At 51.3% G+C, this 13,680-nt stretch overlaps 42 non-coding genes across 42 annotated transcripts; all 42 read right to left on the bottom strand.

Moving 5' to 3' along the window:
• Positions 1–181: 181 nt before the first annotated feature.
• LOC127145442 (5S ribosomal RNA) lies at positions 182–300 on the bottom strand. Its single transcript, XR_007817222.1, has one exon. It is a non-coding gene; the product is annotated as a 5S ribosomal RNA (ribosomal RNA).
• A 204-nt stretch (positions 301–504) lies between these two features.
• Positions 505–623, bottom strand: LOC127144787 (5S ribosomal RNA). Its single transcript, XR_007816575.1, has one exon. It is a non-coding gene; the product is annotated as a 5S ribosomal RNA (ribosomal RNA).
• A 204-nt stretch (positions 624–827) lies between these two features.
• On the bottom strand, positions 828–946 carry LOC127145441 (5S ribosomal RNA). The gene has a single exon (XR_007817221.1). It is a non-coding gene; the product is annotated as a 5S ribosomal RNA (ribosomal RNA).
• A 204-nt stretch (positions 947–1,150) lies between these two features.
• On the bottom strand, positions 1,151–1,269 carry LOC127144742 (5S ribosomal RNA). The gene has a single exon (XR_007816530.1). It is a non-coding gene; the product is annotated as a 5S ribosomal RNA (ribosomal RNA).
• Positions 1,270–1,473: 204 nt separating this feature from the next.
• LOC127144683 (5S ribosomal RNA) lies at positions 1,474–1,592 on the bottom strand. The gene has a single exon (XR_007816471.1). It is a non-coding gene; the product is annotated as a 5S ribosomal RNA (ribosomal RNA).
• Positions 1,593–1,796: 204 nt separating this feature from the next.
• LOC127144786 (5S ribosomal RNA) lies at positions 1,797–1,915 on the bottom strand. Its single transcript, XR_007816574.1, has one exon. It is a non-coding gene; the product is annotated as a 5S ribosomal RNA (ribosomal RNA).
• Positions 1,916–2,119: 204 nt separating this feature from the next.
• Positions 2,120–2,238, bottom strand: LOC127145439 (5S ribosomal RNA). The gene has a single exon (XR_007817218.1). It is a non-coding gene; the product is annotated as a 5S ribosomal RNA (ribosomal RNA).
• Positions 2,239–2,442: 204 nt separating this feature from the next.
• Positions 2,443–2,561, bottom strand: LOC127145438 (5S ribosomal RNA). Its single transcript, XR_007817217.1, has one exon. It is a non-coding gene; the product is annotated as a 5S ribosomal RNA (ribosomal RNA).
• Positions 2,562–2,765: 204 nt separating this feature from the next.
• Positions 2,766–2,884, bottom strand: LOC127144803 (5S ribosomal RNA). The gene has a single exon (XR_007816591.1). It is a non-coding gene; the product is annotated as a 5S ribosomal RNA (ribosomal RNA).
• Positions 2,885–3,088: 204 nt separating this feature from the next.
• LOC127144782 (5S ribosomal RNA) lies at positions 3,089–3,207 on the bottom strand. Its single transcript, XR_007816570.1, has one exon. It is a non-coding gene; the product is annotated as a 5S ribosomal RNA (ribosomal RNA).
• A 204-nt stretch (positions 3,208–3,411) lies between these two features.
• On the bottom strand, positions 3,412–3,530 carry LOC127145437 (5S ribosomal RNA). The gene has a single exon (XR_007817216.1). It is a non-coding gene; the product is annotated as a 5S ribosomal RNA (ribosomal RNA).
• Positions 3,531–3,734: 204 nt separating this feature from the next.
• On the bottom strand, positions 3,735–3,853 carry LOC127145436 (5S ribosomal RNA). Its single transcript, XR_007817215.1, has one exon. It is a non-coding gene; the product is annotated as a 5S ribosomal RNA (ribosomal RNA).
• A 204-nt stretch (positions 3,854–4,057) lies between these two features.
• On the bottom strand, positions 4,058–4,176 carry LOC127145435 (5S ribosomal RNA). The gene has a single exon (XR_007817214.1). It is a non-coding gene; the product is annotated as a 5S ribosomal RNA (ribosomal RNA).
• Positions 4,177–4,380: 204 nt separating this feature from the next.
• LOC127144861 (5S ribosomal RNA) lies at positions 4,381–4,499 on the bottom strand. The gene has a single exon (XR_007816649.1). It is a non-coding gene; the product is annotated as a 5S ribosomal RNA (ribosomal RNA).
• Positions 4,500–4,703: 204 nt separating this feature from the next.
• Positions 4,704–4,822, bottom strand: LOC127145433 (5S ribosomal RNA). The gene has a single exon (XR_007817212.1). It is a non-coding gene; the product is annotated as a 5S ribosomal RNA (ribosomal RNA).
• Positions 4,823–5,026: 204 nt separating this feature from the next.
• Positions 5,027–5,145, bottom strand: LOC127144614 (5S ribosomal RNA). The gene has a single exon (XR_007816402.1). It is a non-coding gene; the product is annotated as a 5S ribosomal RNA (ribosomal RNA).
• A 204-nt stretch (positions 5,146–5,349) lies between these two features.
• Positions 5,350–5,468, bottom strand: LOC127145432 (5S ribosomal RNA). The gene has a single exon (XR_007817211.1). It is a non-coding gene; the product is annotated as a 5S ribosomal RNA (ribosomal RNA).
• A 203-nt stretch (positions 5,469–5,671) lies between these two features.
• On the bottom strand, positions 5,672–5,790 carry LOC127145431 (5S ribosomal RNA). Its single transcript, XR_007817210.1, has one exon. It is a non-coding gene; the product is annotated as a 5S ribosomal RNA (ribosomal RNA).
• Positions 5,791–5,994: 204 nt separating this feature from the next.
• Positions 5,995–6,114, bottom strand: LOC127145016 (5S ribosomal RNA). The gene has a single exon (XR_007816801.1). It is a non-coding gene; the product is annotated as a 5S ribosomal RNA (ribosomal RNA).
• Positions 6,115–6,318: 204 nt separating this feature from the next.
• On the bottom strand, positions 6,319–6,437 carry LOC127144682 (5S ribosomal RNA). The gene has a single exon (XR_007816470.1). It is a non-coding gene; the product is annotated as a 5S ribosomal RNA (ribosomal RNA).
• A 204-nt stretch (positions 6,438–6,641) lies between these two features.
• On the bottom strand, positions 6,642–6,760 carry LOC127144781 (5S ribosomal RNA). Its single transcript, XR_007816569.1, has one exon. It is a non-coding gene; the product is annotated as a 5S ribosomal RNA (ribosomal RNA).
• A 204-nt stretch (positions 6,761–6,964) lies between these two features.
• Positions 6,965–7,083, bottom strand: LOC127145430 (5S ribosomal RNA). Its single transcript, XR_007817209.1, has one exon. It is a non-coding gene; the product is annotated as a 5S ribosomal RNA (ribosomal RNA).
• A 204-nt stretch (positions 7,084–7,287) lies between these two features.
• Positions 7,288–7,406, bottom strand: LOC127145429 (5S ribosomal RNA). The gene has a single exon (XR_007817208.1). It is a non-coding gene; the product is annotated as a 5S ribosomal RNA (ribosomal RNA).
• Positions 7,407–7,610: 204 nt separating this feature from the next.
• Positions 7,611–7,729, bottom strand: LOC127144659 (5S ribosomal RNA). The gene has a single exon (XR_007816447.1). It is a non-coding gene; the product is annotated as a 5S ribosomal RNA (ribosomal RNA).
• Positions 7,730–7,933: 204 nt separating this feature from the next.
• LOC127144658 (5S ribosomal RNA) lies at positions 7,934–8,052 on the bottom strand. The gene has a single exon (XR_007816446.1). It is a non-coding gene; the product is annotated as a 5S ribosomal RNA (ribosomal RNA).
• Positions 8,053–8,256: 204 nt separating this feature from the next.
• On the bottom strand, positions 8,257–8,375 carry LOC127145427 (5S ribosomal RNA). Its single transcript, XR_007817206.1, has one exon. It is a non-coding gene; the product is annotated as a 5S ribosomal RNA (ribosomal RNA).
• A 204-nt stretch (positions 8,376–8,579) lies between these two features.
• On the bottom strand, positions 8,580–8,698 carry LOC127144865 (5S ribosomal RNA). The gene has a single exon (XR_007816653.1). It is a non-coding gene; the product is annotated as a 5S ribosomal RNA (ribosomal RNA).
• Positions 8,699–8,902: 204 nt separating this feature from the next.
• Positions 8,903–9,021, bottom strand: LOC127144740 (5S ribosomal RNA). The gene has a single exon (XR_007816528.1). It is a non-coding gene; the product is annotated as a 5S ribosomal RNA (ribosomal RNA).
• Positions 9,022–9,225: 204 nt separating this feature from the next.
• Positions 9,226–9,344, bottom strand: LOC127145426 (5S ribosomal RNA). The gene has a single exon (XR_007817205.1). It is a non-coding gene; the product is annotated as a 5S ribosomal RNA (ribosomal RNA).
• Positions 9,345–9,548: 204 nt separating this feature from the next.
• LOC127144943 (5S ribosomal RNA) lies at positions 9,549–9,667 on the bottom strand. The gene has a single exon (XR_007816730.1). It is a non-coding gene; the product is annotated as a 5S ribosomal RNA (ribosomal RNA).
• Positions 9,668–9,871: 204 nt separating this feature from the next.
• LOC127145425 (5S ribosomal RNA) lies at positions 9,872–9,990 on the bottom strand. The gene has a single exon (XR_007817204.1). It is a non-coding gene; the product is annotated as a 5S ribosomal RNA (ribosomal RNA).
• Positions 9,991–10,194: 204 nt separating this feature from the next.
• LOC127144780 (5S ribosomal RNA) lies at positions 10,195–10,313 on the bottom strand. The gene has a single exon (XR_007816568.1). It is a non-coding gene; the product is annotated as a 5S ribosomal RNA (ribosomal RNA).
• Positions 10,314–10,517: 204 nt separating this feature from the next.
• LOC127145424 (5S ribosomal RNA) lies at positions 10,518–10,636 on the bottom strand. Its single transcript, XR_007817203.1, has one exon. It is a non-coding gene; the product is annotated as a 5S ribosomal RNA (ribosomal RNA).
• Positions 10,637–10,840: 204 nt separating this feature from the next.
• On the bottom strand, positions 10,841–10,959 carry LOC127144997 (5S ribosomal RNA). Its single transcript, XR_007816783.1, has one exon. It is a non-coding gene; the product is annotated as a 5S ribosomal RNA (ribosomal RNA).
• A 204-nt stretch (positions 10,960–11,163) lies between these two features.
• On the bottom strand, positions 11,164–11,282 carry LOC127144871 (5S ribosomal RNA). The gene has a single exon (XR_007816659.1). It is a non-coding gene; the product is annotated as a 5S ribosomal RNA (ribosomal RNA).
• A 204-nt stretch (positions 11,283–11,486) lies between these two features.
• On the bottom strand, positions 11,487–11,605 carry LOC127145423 (5S ribosomal RNA). Its single transcript, XR_007817202.1, has one exon. It is a non-coding gene; the product is annotated as a 5S ribosomal RNA (ribosomal RNA).
• Positions 11,606–11,809: 204 nt separating this feature from the next.
• Positions 11,810–11,928, bottom strand: LOC127144657 (5S ribosomal RNA). The gene has a single exon (XR_007816445.1). It is a non-coding gene; the product is annotated as a 5S ribosomal RNA (ribosomal RNA).
• Positions 11,929–12,132: 204 nt separating this feature from the next.
• Positions 12,133–12,251, bottom strand: LOC127144870 (5S ribosomal RNA). The gene has a single exon (XR_007816658.1). It is a non-coding gene; the product is annotated as a 5S ribosomal RNA (ribosomal RNA).
• A 204-nt stretch (positions 12,252–12,455) lies between these two features.
• Positions 12,456–12,574, bottom strand: LOC127144680 (5S ribosomal RNA). Its single transcript, XR_007816468.1, has one exon. It is a non-coding gene; the product is annotated as a 5S ribosomal RNA (ribosomal RNA).
• Positions 12,575–12,778: 204 nt separating this feature from the next.
• Positions 12,779–12,897, bottom strand: LOC127145422 (5S ribosomal RNA). Its single transcript, XR_007817201.1, has one exon. It is a non-coding gene; the product is annotated as a 5S ribosomal RNA (ribosomal RNA).
• A 204-nt stretch (positions 12,898–13,101) lies between these two features.
• Positions 13,102–13,220, bottom strand: LOC127144993 (5S ribosomal RNA). The gene has a single exon (XR_007816780.1). It is a non-coding gene; the product is annotated as a 5S ribosomal RNA (ribosomal RNA).
• A 204-nt stretch (positions 13,221–13,424) lies between these two features.
• LOC127144536 (5S ribosomal RNA) lies at positions 13,425–13,543 on the bottom strand. Its single transcript, XR_007816324.1, has one exon. It is a non-coding gene; the product is annotated as a 5S ribosomal RNA (ribosomal RNA).
• Positions 13,544–13,680: the final 137 nt, after the last annotated feature.

Genomic DNA, 13,680 nt, shown 5'->3' with positions numbered 1-13,680 from the left:
ATATAAGCCATGTCGGCCAGAATCTCCCACGCATGCTCGACCGGTCGGAACGGCCACCGGGACCCGCACGAGCGTGTGCATGAGCATACGAGCCGGGGCGGCTGCACGACTTGAAAACACGGTGGGAGAAAGAAACAAAATGGTAGGATTGAAAAAAATAATAATAAAAAAAATAGAAAAAGGGGTGCAACACGAGGACTTCCCAAGTGGTCACCCAACTTAGTACTACTCTCGCCCAAGCACGCTTAACTGCGGAGTTCTGATGGGATCCGGTGCATTAGTGCTGGTATGATCGCACCCATCACGGAATGCGCAGAAAATGCATATAAGCCATGTCGGCCAGAATCTCCCACGCATGCTCGACCGGTCGGAACGGCCACCGGGACCCGCACGAGCGTGTGCATGAGCATACGAGCCGGGGCGGCTGCACGACTTGAAAACACGGTGGGAGAAAGAAACAAAATGGTAGGATTGAAAAAAATAATAATAAAAAAAATAGAAAAAGGGGTGCAACACGAGGACTTTCCAAGTGGTCACCCAACTTAGTACTACTCTCGCCCAAGCACGCTTAACTGCGGAGTTCTGATGGGATCCGGTGCATTAGTGCTGGTATGATCGCACCCATCACGGAATGCGCAGAAAATGCATATAAGCCATGTCGGCCAGAATCTCCCACGCATGCTCGACCGATCGGAACGGCCACCGGGACCCGCACGAGCGTGTGCATGAGCATACGAGCCGGGGCGGCTGCACGACTTGAAAACACGGTGGGAGAAAGAAACAAAATGGTAGGATTGAAAAAAATAATAATAAAAAAAATAGAAAAAGGGGTGCAACACGAGGACTTCCCAAGTGGTCACCCAACTTAGTACTACTCTCGCCCAAGCACGCTTAACTGCGGAGTTCTGATGGGATCCGGTGCATTAGTGCTGGTATGATCGCACCCATCACGGAATGCGCAGAAAATGCATATAAGCCATGTCGGCCAGAATCTCCCACGCATGCTCGACCGGTCGGAACGGCCACCGGGACCCGCACGAGCGTGTGCATGAGCATACGACCCGGGGCGGCTGCACGACTTGAAAACACGGTGGGAGAAAGAAACAAAATGGTAGGATTGAAAAAAATAATAATAAAAAAAATAGAAAAAGGGGTGCAACACGAGGACTTCCCAAGTGGTCACCCAACTTAGTACTACTCTCGCCCAAGCACGCTTAACTGCGGAATTCTGATGGGATCCGGTGCATTAGTGCTGGTATGATCGCACCCATCACGGAATGCGCAGAAAATGCATATAAGCCATGTCGGCCAGAATCTCCCACGCATGCTCGACCGGTCGGAACGGCCACCGGGACCCGCACGAGCGTGTGCATGAGCATACGACCCGGGGCGGCTGCACGACTTGAAAACACGGTGGGAGAAAGAAACAAAATGGTAGGATTGAAAAAAATAATAATAAAAAAAATAGAAAAAGGGGTGCAACACGAGGACTTCCCAAGTGGTCACCCAACTTAGTACTACTCTCGCCCAAGCACGCTTATCTGCGGAGTTCTGATGGGATCCGGTGCATTAGTGCTGGTATGATCGCACCCATCACGGAATGCGCAGAAAATGCATATAAGCCATGTCGGCCAGAATCTCCCACGCATGCTCGACCGGTCGGAACGGCCACCGGGACCCGCACGAGCGTGTGCATGAGCATACGAGCCGGGGCGGCTGCACGACTTGAAAACACGGTGGGAGAAAGAAACAAAATGGTAGGATTGAAAAAAATAATAATAAAAAAAATAGAAAAAGGGGTGCAACACGAGGACTTTCCAAGTGGTCACCCAACTTAGTACTACTCTCGCCCAAGCACGCTTAACTGCGGAGTTCTGATGGGATCCGGTGCATTAGTGCTGGTATGATCGCACCCATCACGGAATGCGCAGAAAATGCATATAAGCCATGTCGGCCAGAATCTCCCACGCATGCTCGACCGGTCGGAACGGCCACCGGGACCCGCACGAGCGTGTGCATGAGCATACGAGCCGGGGCGGCTGCACGACTTGAAAACACGGTGGGAGAAAGAAACAAAATGGTAGGATTGAAAAAAATAATAATAAAAAAAATAGAAAAAGGGGTGCAACACGAGGACTTCCCAAGTGGTCACCCAACTTAGTACTACTCTCGCCCAAGCACGCTTAACTGCGGAGTTCTGATGGGATCCGGTGCATTAGTGCTGGTATGATCGCACCCATCACGGAATGCGCAGAAAATGCATATAAGCCATGTCGGCCAGAATCTCCCACGCATGCTCGACCGATCGGAACGGCCACCGGGACCCGCACGAGCGTGTGCATGAGCATACGAGCCGGGGCGGCTGCACGACTTGAAAACACGGTGGGAGAAAGAAACAAAATGGTAGGATTGAAAAAAATAATAATAAAAAAAATAGAAAAAGGGGTGCAACACGAGGACTTCCCAAGTGGTCACCCAACTTAGTACTACTCTCGCCCAAGCACGCTTAACTGCGGAGTTCTGATGGGATCCGGTGCATTAGTGCTGGTATGATCGCACCCATCACGGAATGCGCAGAAAATGCATATAAGCCATGTCGGCCAGAATCTCCCACGCATGCTCGACCGGTCGGAACGGCCACCGGGACCCGCACGAGCGTGTGCATGAGCATACGAGCCGGGGCGGCTGCACGACTTGAAAACACGGTGGGAGAAAGAAACAAAATGGTAGGATTGAAAAAAATAATAATAAAAAAAATAGAAAAAGGGGTGCAACACGAGGACTACCCAAGTGGTCACCCAACTTAGTACTACTCTCGCCCAAGCACGCTTAACTGCGGAGTTCTGATGGGATCCGGTGCATTAGTGCTGGTATGATCGCACCCATCACGGAATGCGCAGAAAATGCATATAAGCCATGTCGGCCAGAATCTCCCACGCATGCTCGACCGGTCGGAACGGCCACCGGGACCCGCACGAGCGTGTGCATGAGCATACGAGCCGGGGCGGCTGCACGACTTGAAAACACGGTGGGAGAAAGAAACAAAATGGTAGGATTGAAAAAAATAATAATAAAAAAAATAGAAAAAGGGGTGCAACACGAGGACTTCCCAAGTGGTCACCCAACTTAGTACTACTCTCGCCCAAGCATGCTTAACTGCGGAGTTCTGATGGGATCCGGTGCATTAGTGCTGGTATGATCGCACCCATCACGGAATGCGCAGAAAATGCATATAAGCCATGTCGGCCAGAATCTCCCACGCATGCTCGACCGGTCGGAACGGCCACCGGGACCCGCACGAGCGTGTGCATGAGCATACGAGCCGGGGCGGCTGCACGACTTGAAAACACGGTGGGAGAAAGAAACAAAATGGTAGGATTGAAAAAAATAATAATAAAAAAAATAGAAAAAGGGGTGCAACACGAGGACTTCCCAAGTGGTCACCCAACTTAGTACTACTCTCGCCCAAGCACGCTTAACTGCGGAGTTCTGATGGGATCCGGTGCATTAGTGCTGGTATGATCGCACCCATCACGGAATGCGCAGAAAATGCATATAAGCCATGTCGGCCAGAATCTCCCACGCATGCTCGACCGGTCGGAACGGCCACCGGGACCCGCACGAGCGTGTGCATGAGCATACGAGCCGGGGCGGCTGCACGACTTGAAAACACGGTGGGAGAAAGAAACAAAATGGTAGGATTGAAAAAAATAATAATAAAAAAAATAGAAAAAGGGGTGCAACACGAGGACTTCCCAAGTGGTCACCCAACTTAGTACTACTCTCGCCCAAGCACGCTTAACTGCGGAGTTCTGATGGGATCCGGTGCATTAGTGCTGGTATGATCGCACCCATCACGGAATGCGCAGAAAATGCATATAAGCCATGTCGGCCAGAATCTCCCACGCATGCTCGACCGGTCGGAACGGCCACCGGGACCCGCACGAGCGTGTGCATGAGCATACGAGCCGGGGCGGCTGCACGACTTGAAAACACGGTGGGAGAAAGAAACAAAATGGTAGGATTGAAAAAAATAATAATAAAAAAAATAGAAAAAGGGGTGCAACACGAGGACTTCCCAAGTGGTCACCCAACTTAGTACTACTCTCGCCCAAGCACGCTTAACTGCGGAGTTCTGATGGGATCCGGTGCATTAGTGCTGGTATGATCGCACCCATCACGGAATGCGCAGAAAATGCATATAAGCCATGTCGGCCAGAATCTCCCACGCATGCTCGACCGGTCGGAACGGCCACCGGGACCCGCACGAGCGTGTGCATGAGCATACGAGCCGGGGCGGCTGCACGACTTGAAAACACGGTGGGAGAAAGAAACAAAATGGTAGGATTGAAAAAAATAATAATAAAAAAAATAGAAAAAGCGGTGCAACACGAGGACTTCCCAAGTGGTCACCCAACTTAGTACTTCTCTCGCCCAAGCACGCTTAACTGCGGAGTTCTGATGGGATCCGGTGCATTAGTGCTGGTATGATCGCACCCATCACGGAAACCGCAGAAAATGCATATAAGCCATGTCGGCCAGAATCTCCCACGCATGCTCGACCGGTCGGAACGGCCACCGGGACCCGCACGAGCGTGTGCATGAGCATACGAGCCGGGGCGGCTGCACGACTTGAAAACACGGTGGGAGAAAGAAACAAAATGGTAGGATTGAAAAAAATAATAATAAAAAAAATAGAAAAAGGGGTGCAACACGAGGACTTCCCAAGTGGTCACCCAACTTAGTACTACTCTCGCCCAAGCACGCTTAACTGCGGAGTTCTGATGGGATCCGGTGCATTAGTGCTGGTATGATCGCACCCATCACGGAATGCGCAGAAAATGCATATAAGCCATGTCGGCCAGAATCTCCCACGCATGCTCGACCGGTCGGAACGGCCACCGGGACCCGCACGAGCGTGTGCATGAGCATACGAGCCGGGGCGGCTGCACGACTTGAAAACACGGTGGGAGAAAGAAACAAAATGGTAGGATTGAAAAAAATAATAATAAAAAAAATAGAAAAAGGGGTGCAACACGAGGACTTCCCAAGTGGTCACCCAACTTAGTACTACTCTCGCCCAAGCACGCTTAACTGCGGAGTTCTGATGGGATCCGGTGCATTAGTGCTGGTATGATCGCACCAATCACGAAATGCGCAGAAAATGCATATAAGCCATGTCGGCCAGAATCTCCCACGCATGCTCGACCGGTCGGAACGGCCACCGGGACCCGCACGAGCGTGTGCATGAGCATACGAGCCGGGGCGGCTGCACGACTTGAAAACACGGTGGGAGAAAGAAACAAAATGGTAGGATTGAAAAAAATAATAATAAAAAAAATAGAAAAAGGGGTGCAACACGAGGACTTCCCAAGTGGTCACCCAACTTAGTACTACTCTCGCCCAAGCACGCTTAACTGCGGAGTTCTGATGGGATCCGGTGCATTAGTGCTGGTATGATCGCACCCATCACGGAATGCGCAGAAAATGCATATAAGCCATGTCGGCCAGAATCTCCCACGCATGCTCGACCGGTCGGAACGGCCACCGGGACCCGCACGAGCGTGTGCATGAGCATACGAGCCGGGGCGGCTGCACGACTTGAAAACACGGTGGGAGAAAGAAACAAAATGGTAGGATTGAAAAAAATAATAATAAAAAAATAGAAAAAGGGGTGCAACACGAGGACTTCCCAAGTGGTCACCCAACTTAGTACTACTCTCGCCCAAGCACGCTTAACTGCGGAGTTCTGATGGGATCCGGTGCATTAGTGCTGGTATGATCGCACCCATTAAGGAATGCGCAGAAAATGCATATAAGCCATGTCGGCCAGAATCTCCCACGTATGCTCGACCGGTCGGAACGGCCACCGGGACCCGCACGAGCGTGTGCATGAGCATACGAGCCGGGGCGGCTGCACGACTTGAAAACACGGTGGGAGAAAGAAACAAAATGGTAGGATTGAAAAAAATAATAATAAAAAAAATAGAAAAAGGGGTGCAACACGAGGACTTCCTTAAGTGGTCACCCAAGTTAGTACTACTCTCGCCCAAGCACGCTTAACTGCGGAGTTCTGATGGGATCCGGTGCATTAGTGCTGGTTTGATCGCACCCATCACGGAATGCGCAGAAAATGCATATAAGCCATGTCGGCCAGAATCTCCCACGCATGCTCGACCGGTCGGAACGGCCACCGGGACCCGCACGAGCGTGTGCATGAGCATACGAGCCGGGGCGGCTGCACGACTTGAAAACACGGTGGGAGAAAGAAACAAAATTGTAGGATTGAAAAAAATAATAATAAAAAAAATAGAAAAAGGGGTGCAACACGAGGACTTCCCAAGTGGTCACCCAACTTAGTACTACTCTCGCCCAAGCACGCTTATCTGCGGAGTTCTGATGGGATCCGGTGCATTAGTGCTGGTATGATCGCACCCATCACGGAATGCGCAGAAAATGCATATAAGCCATGTCGGCCAGAATCTCCCACGCATGCTCGACCGGTCAGAACGGCCACCGGGACCCGCACGAGCGTGTGCATGAGCATACGAGCCGGGGCGGCTGCACGACTTGAAAACACGGTGGGAGAAAGAAACAAAATGGTAGGATTGAAAAAAATAATAATAAAAAAAATAGAAAAAGGGGTGCAACACGAGGACTTCCCAAGTGGTCACCCAACTTAGTACTACTCTCGCCCAAGCATGCTTAACTGCGGAGTTCTGATGGGATCCGGTGCATTAGTGCTGGTATGATCGCACCCATCACGGAATGCGCAGAAAATGCATATAAGCCATGTCGGCCAGAATCTCCCACGCATGCTCGACCGGTCGGAACGGCCACCGGGACCCGCACGAGCGTGTGCATGAGCATACGAGCCGGGGCGGCTGCACGACTTGAAAACACGGTGGGAGAAAGAAACAAAATGGTAGGATTGAAAAAAATAATAATAAAAAAAATAGAAAAAGGGGTGCAACACGAGGACTTCCCAAGTGGTCACCCAACTTAGTACTACTCTCGCCCAAGCACGCTTAACTGCGGAGTTCTGATGGGATCCGGTGCATTAGTGCTGGTATGATCGCACCCATCACGGAATGCGCAGAAAATGCATATAAGCCATGTCGGCCAGAATCTCCCACGCATGCTCGACCGGTCGGAACGGCCACCGGGACCCGCACGAGCGTGTGCATGAGCATACGAGCCGGGGCGGCTGCACGACTTGAAAACACGGTGGGAGAAAGAAACAAAATGGTAGGATTGAAAAAAATAATAATAAAAAAAATAGAAAAAGGGGTGCAACACGAGGACTTCCCAAGTGGTCACCCAACTTAGTACTACTCTCGCCCAAGCACGCTTAACTGCGGAGTTCTGATGGGATCCGGTGCATTAGTGCTGGTATGATCGCACCCATCACGGAATGCGCAGAAAATGCATATAAGCCATGTCGGCCAGAATCTCCCACGCATGCTCGACCGGTCGGAACGGCCACCGGGACCCGCACGAGCGTGTGCATGAGCATACGAGCCGGGGCGGCTGCACGACTTGAAAACACGGTGGGAGAAAGAAACAAAATGGTAGGATTGAAAAAAATAATAATAAAAAAAATAGAAAAAGGGGTGCAACACGAGGACTTCCCAAGTGGTCACCCAACTTAGTACTACTCTCGCCCAAGCACGCTTAACTGCGGAGTTCTGATGGGATCCGGTGCATTAGTGCTGGTTTGATCGCACCCATCACGGAATGCGCAGAAAATGCATATAAGCCATGTCGGCCAGAATCTCCCACGCATGCTCGACCGGTCGGAACGGCCACCGGGACCCGCACGAGCGTGTGCATGAGCATACGAGCCGGGGCGGCTGCACGACTTGAAAACACGGTGGGAGAAAGAAACAAAATTGTAGGATTGAAAAAAATAATAATAAAAAAAATAGAAAAAGGGGTGCAACACGAGGACTTCCCAAGTGGTCACCCAACTTAGTACTACTCTCGCCCAAGCACGCTTAACTGCGGAGTTCTGATGGGATCCGGTGCATTAGTGCTGGTTTGATCGCACCCATCACGGAATGCGCAGAAAATGCATATAAGCCATGTCGGCCAGAATCTCCCACGCATGCTCGACCGGTCGGAACGGCCACCGGGACCCGCACGAGCGTGTGCATGAGCATACGAGCCGGGGCGGCTGCACGACTTGAAAACACGGTGGGAGAAAGAAACAAAATTGTAGGATTGAAAAAAATAATAATAAAAAAAATAGAAAAAGGGGTGCAACACGAGGACTTCCCAAGTGGTCACCCAACTTAGTACTACTCTCGCCCAAGCACGCTTAACTGCGGAGTTCTGATGGGATCCGGTGCATTAGTGCTGGTATGATCGCACCCATCACGGAATGCGCAGAAAATGCATATAAGCCATGTCGGCCAGAATCTCCCACGCATGCTCGACCGGTCGGAACGGCCACCGGGACCCGCACGAGCGTGTGCATGAGCATACGAGCCGGGGCGGCTGCACGACTTGAAAACACGGTGGGAGAAAGAAACAAAATGGTAGGATTGAAAAAAATAATAATAAAAAAAATAGAAAAAGGGGTGCAACACGAGGACTTCCCAAGTGGTCACCCAACTTAGTACTACTCTCGCCCAAGCACGCTTAACTGCGGAGTTCTGATGGGATCCGGTGCATTAGTGATGGTATGATCGCACCCATCACGGAATGCGCAGAAAATGCATATAAGCCATGTCGGCCAGAATCTCCCACGCATGCTCGACCGGTCGGAACGGCCACCGGGACCCGCACGAGCGTGTGCATGAGCATACGAGCCGGGGCGGCTGCACGACTTGAAAACACGGTGGGAGAAAGAAACAAAATGGTAGGATTGAAAAAAATAATAATAAAAAAAATAGAAAAAGGGGTGCAACACGAGGACTTCCCAAGTGGTCACCCAACTTAGTACTACTCTCGCCCAAGCACGCTTAACTGCGGAGTTCTGATGGGATCCGGTGCATTAGTGCAGGAATGATCGCACCCATCACGGAATGCGCAGAAAATGCATATAAGCCATGTCGGCCAGAATCTCCCACGCATGCTCGACCGGTCGGAACGGCCACCGGGACCCGCACGAGCGTGTGCATGAGCATACGAGCCGGGGCGGCTGCACGACTTGAAAACACGGTGGGAGAAAGAAACAAAATGGTAGGATTGAAAAAAATAATAATAAAAAAAATAGAAAAAGGGGTGCAACACGAGGACTTCCCAAGTGGTCACCCAACTTAGTACTACTCTCGCCCAAGCACGCTTAACTGCGGAGTTCTGATGGGATCCGGTGCATTAGTGCTGGTATGATCGCACCCATCACGGAATGCGCAGAAAATGCATATAAGCCATGTCGGCCAGAATCTCCCACGCATGCTCGACCGGTCGGAACGGCCACCGGGACCCGCACGAGCGTGTGCATGAGCATACGAGCCGGGGCGGCTGCACGACTTGAAAACACGGTGGGAGAAAGAAACAAAATGGTAGGATTGAAAAAAATAATAATAAAAAAAATAGAAAAAGGGGTGCAACACGAGGACTTCCCAAGTGGTCACCCAACTTAGTACTACTCTCGCCCAAGCACGCTTAACTGCGGAGTTCTGATGGGATCCGGTGCATTAGAGCTGGTTTCATCGCACCCATCACGGAATGCGCAGAAAATGCATATAAGCCATGTCGGCCAGAATCTCCCACGCATGCTCGACCGGTCGGAACGGCCACCGGGACCCGCACGAGCGTGTGCATGAGCATACGAGCCGGGGCGGCTGCACGACTTGAAAACACGGTGGGAGAAAGAAACAAAATGGTAGGATTGAAAAAAATAATAATAAAAAAAATAGAAAAAGGGGTGCAACACGAGGACTTCCCAAGTGGTCACCCAACTTAGTACTACTCTCGCCCAAGCACGCTTAACTGCGGAGTTCTGATGGGATCCGGTGCATTAGTGCTGGTATGATCGCACCCATCACGGAATGCGCAGAAAATGCATATAAGCCATGTCGGCCAGAATCTCCCACGCATGCTCGACCGGTCGGAACGGCCACCGGGACCCGCACGAGCGTGTGCATGAGCATACGAGCCGGGGCGGCTGCACGACTTGAAAACACGGTGGGAGAAAGAAACAAAATGGTAGGATTGAAAAAAATAATAATAAAAAAGATAGAAAAAGGGGTGCAACACGAGGACTTCCCAAGTGGTCACCCAACTTAGTACTACTCTCGCCCAAGCATGCTTAACTGCGGAGTTCTGATGGGATCCGGTGCATTAGTGCTGGTATGATCGCACCCATCACGGAATGCGCAGAAAATGCATATAAGCCATGTCGGCCAGAATCTCCCACGCATGCTCGACCGGTCGGAACGGCCACCGGGACCCGCACGAGCGTGTGCATGAGCATACGAGCCGGGGCGGCTGCACGACTTGAAAACACGGTGGGAGAAAGAAACAAAATGGTAGGATTGAAAAAAATAATAATAAAAAAAATAGAAAAAGGGGTGCAACACGAGGACTTCCCAAGTGGTCACCCAACTTAGTACTACTCTCGCCCAAGCACGCTTAACTGCGGAGTTCTGATGGGATCCGGTGCATTAGTGCTGGTATGATCGCACCCATCACGGAATGCGCAGAAAATGCATATAAGCCATGTCGGCCAGAATCTCCCACGCATGCTCGACCGGTCGGAACGGCCACCGGGACCCGCACGAGCGTGTGCATGAGCATACGAGCCGGGGCGGCTGCACGACTTGAAAACACGGTGGGAGAAAGAAACAAAATGGTAGGATTGAAAAAAATAATAATAAAAAAAATAGAAAAAGGGGTGCAACACGAGGACTTCCCAAGTGGTCACCAAACTTAGTACTACTCTCGCCCAAGCACGCTTAATTGCGGAGTTCTGATGGGATCCGGTGCATTAGTGCTGGTATGATCGCACCCATCACGGAATGCGCAGAAAATGCATATAAGCCATGTCGGCCAGAATCTCCCACGCATGCTCGACCGGTCGGAACGGCCACCGGGACCCGCACGAGCGTGTGCATGAGCATACGAGCCGGGGCGGCTGCACGACTTGAAAACACGGTGGGAGAAAGAAACAAAATGGTAGGATTGAAAAAAATAATAATAAAAAAAATAGAAAAAGGGGTGCAACACGAGGACTTCCCAAGTGGTCACCCAACTTAGTACTACTCTCGCACAAGCACGCTTAACTGCGGAGTTCTGATGGGATCCGGTGCATTAGTGCTGGTATGATCGCACCCATCACGGAATGCGCAGAAAATGCATATAAGCCATGTCGGCCAGAATCTCCCACGCATGCTCGACCGGTCGGAACGGCCACCGGGACCCGCACGAGCGTGTGCATGAGCATACGAGCCGGGGCGGCTGCACGACTTGAAAACACGGTGGGAGAAAGAAACAAAATGGTAGGATTGAAAAAAATAATAATAAAAAAAATAGAAAAAGGGGTGCAACACGAGGACTTCCCAAGTGGTCACCCAACTTAGTACTACTCTCGCCCAAGCACGCTTAACTGCGGAGTTCTGATGGGATCCGGTGCATTAGTGCTGGTATGATCGCACCCATCACGGAATGCGCAGAAAATGCATATAAGCCATGTCGGCCAGAATCTCCCACGCATGCTCGACCGGTCGGAACGGCCACCGGGACCCGCACGAGCGTGTGCATGAGCATACGAGCCGGGGCGGCTGCACGACTTGAAAACACGGTGGGAGAAAGAAACAAAATGGTAGGATTGAAAAAAATAATAATAAAAAAAATAGAAAAAGGGGTGCAACACGAGGACTTCCCAAGTGGTCACCCAACTTAGTACTACTCTCGCCCAAGCACGCTTAACTGCGGAGTTCTGATGGGATCCGGTGCATTAGTGCTGGTTTGATCGCACCCATCACGGAATGCGCAGAAAATGCATATAAGCCATGTCGGCCAGAATCTCCCACGCATGCTCGACCGGTCGGAACGGCCACCGGGACCCGCACGAGCGTGTGCATGAGCATACGAGCCGGGGCGGCTGCACGACTTGAAAACACGGTGGGAGAAAGAAACAAAATGGTAGGATTGAAAAAAATAATAATAAAAAAAATAGAAAAAGGGGTGCAACACGAGGACTTCCCAAGTGGTCACCCAACTTAGTACTACTCTCGCACAAGCACGCTTAACTGCGGAGTTCTGATGGGATCCGGTGCATTAGTGCTGGTATGATCGCACCCATCACGGAATGCGCAGAAAATGCATATAAGCCATGTCGGCCAGAATCTCCCACGCATGCTCGACCGGTCGGAACGGCCACCGGGACCCGCACGAGCGTGTGCATGAGCATACGAGCCGGGGCGGCTGCACGACTTGAAAACACGGTGGGAGAAAGAAACAAAATGGTAGGATTGAAAAAAATAATAATAAAAAAAATAGAAAAAGGGGTGCAACACGAAGACTTCCCAAGTGGTCACCCAACTTAGTACTACTCTCGCCCAAGCACGCTTAACTGCGGAGTTCTGATGGGATCCGGTGCATTAGTGCTGGTATGATCGCACCCATCACGGAATGCGCAGAAAATGCATATAAGCCATGTCGGCCAGAATCTCCCACGCATGCTCGACCGGTCGGAACGGCCACCGGGACCCGCACGAGCGTGTGCATGAGCATACGAGCCGGGGCGGCTGCACGACTTGAAAACACGGTGGGAGAAAGAAACAAAATGGTAGGATTGAAAAAAATAATAATAAAAAAAATAGAAAAAGGGGTGCAACACGAGGACTTCCCAAGTGGTCACCCAACTTAGTACTACTCTCGCCCAAGCACGCTTAACTGCGGAGTTCTGATGGGATCCGGTGCATTAGTGCTGGTATGATCGCACCCATCACGGAATGCGCAGAAAATGCATATAAGCCATGTCGGCCAGAATCTCCCACGCATGCTCGACCGGTCGGAACGGCCACCGGGACCCGCACGAGCGTGTGCATGAGCATACGAGCCGGGGCGGCTGCACGACTTGAAAACACGGTGGGAGAAAGAAACAAAATGGTAGGATTGAAAAAAATAATAATAAAAAAAATAGAAAAAGGGGTGCAACAAGAGGACTTCCCAAGTGGTCACCCAACTTAGTACTACTCTCGCCCAAGCATGCTTAACTGCGGAGTTCTGATGGGATCCGGTGCATTAGTGCTGGTATGATCGCACCCATCACGGAATGCGCAGAAAATGCATATAAGCCATGTCGGCCAGAATCTCCCACGCATGCTCGACCGGTCGGAACGGCCACCGGGACCCGCACGAGCGTGTGCATGAGCATACGAGCCGGGGCGGCTGCACGACTTGAAAACACGGTGGGAGAAAGAAACAAAATGGTAGGATTGAAAAAAATAATAATAAAAAAAATAGAAAAAGGGGTGCAACACGAGGACTTCCCAAGTGGTCACCCAACTTAGTACTACTCTCGCCCAAGCACACTTAACTGCGGAGTTCTGATGGGATCCGGTGCATTAGTGCTGGTATGATCGCACCCATCACGGAATGCGCAGAAAATGCATATAAGCCATGTCGGCCAGAATCTCCCACGCATGCTCGACCGGTCGGAACGGCCACCGGGACCCGCACGAGCGTGTGCATGAGCATACGAGCCGGGGCGGCTGCACGACTTGA

This window comes from Cucumis melo, chromosome 12, assembly GCF_025177605.1.
Source record: "Cucumis melo cultivar AY chromosome 12, USDA_Cmelo_AY_1.0, whole genome shotgun sequence".
NCBI lineage: Eukaryota > Viridiplantae > Streptophyta > Magnoliopsida > Cucurbitales > Cucurbitaceae > Cucumis > Cucumis melo.
This window is presented reverse-complemented; position numbering and strand designations above follow the sequence as displayed.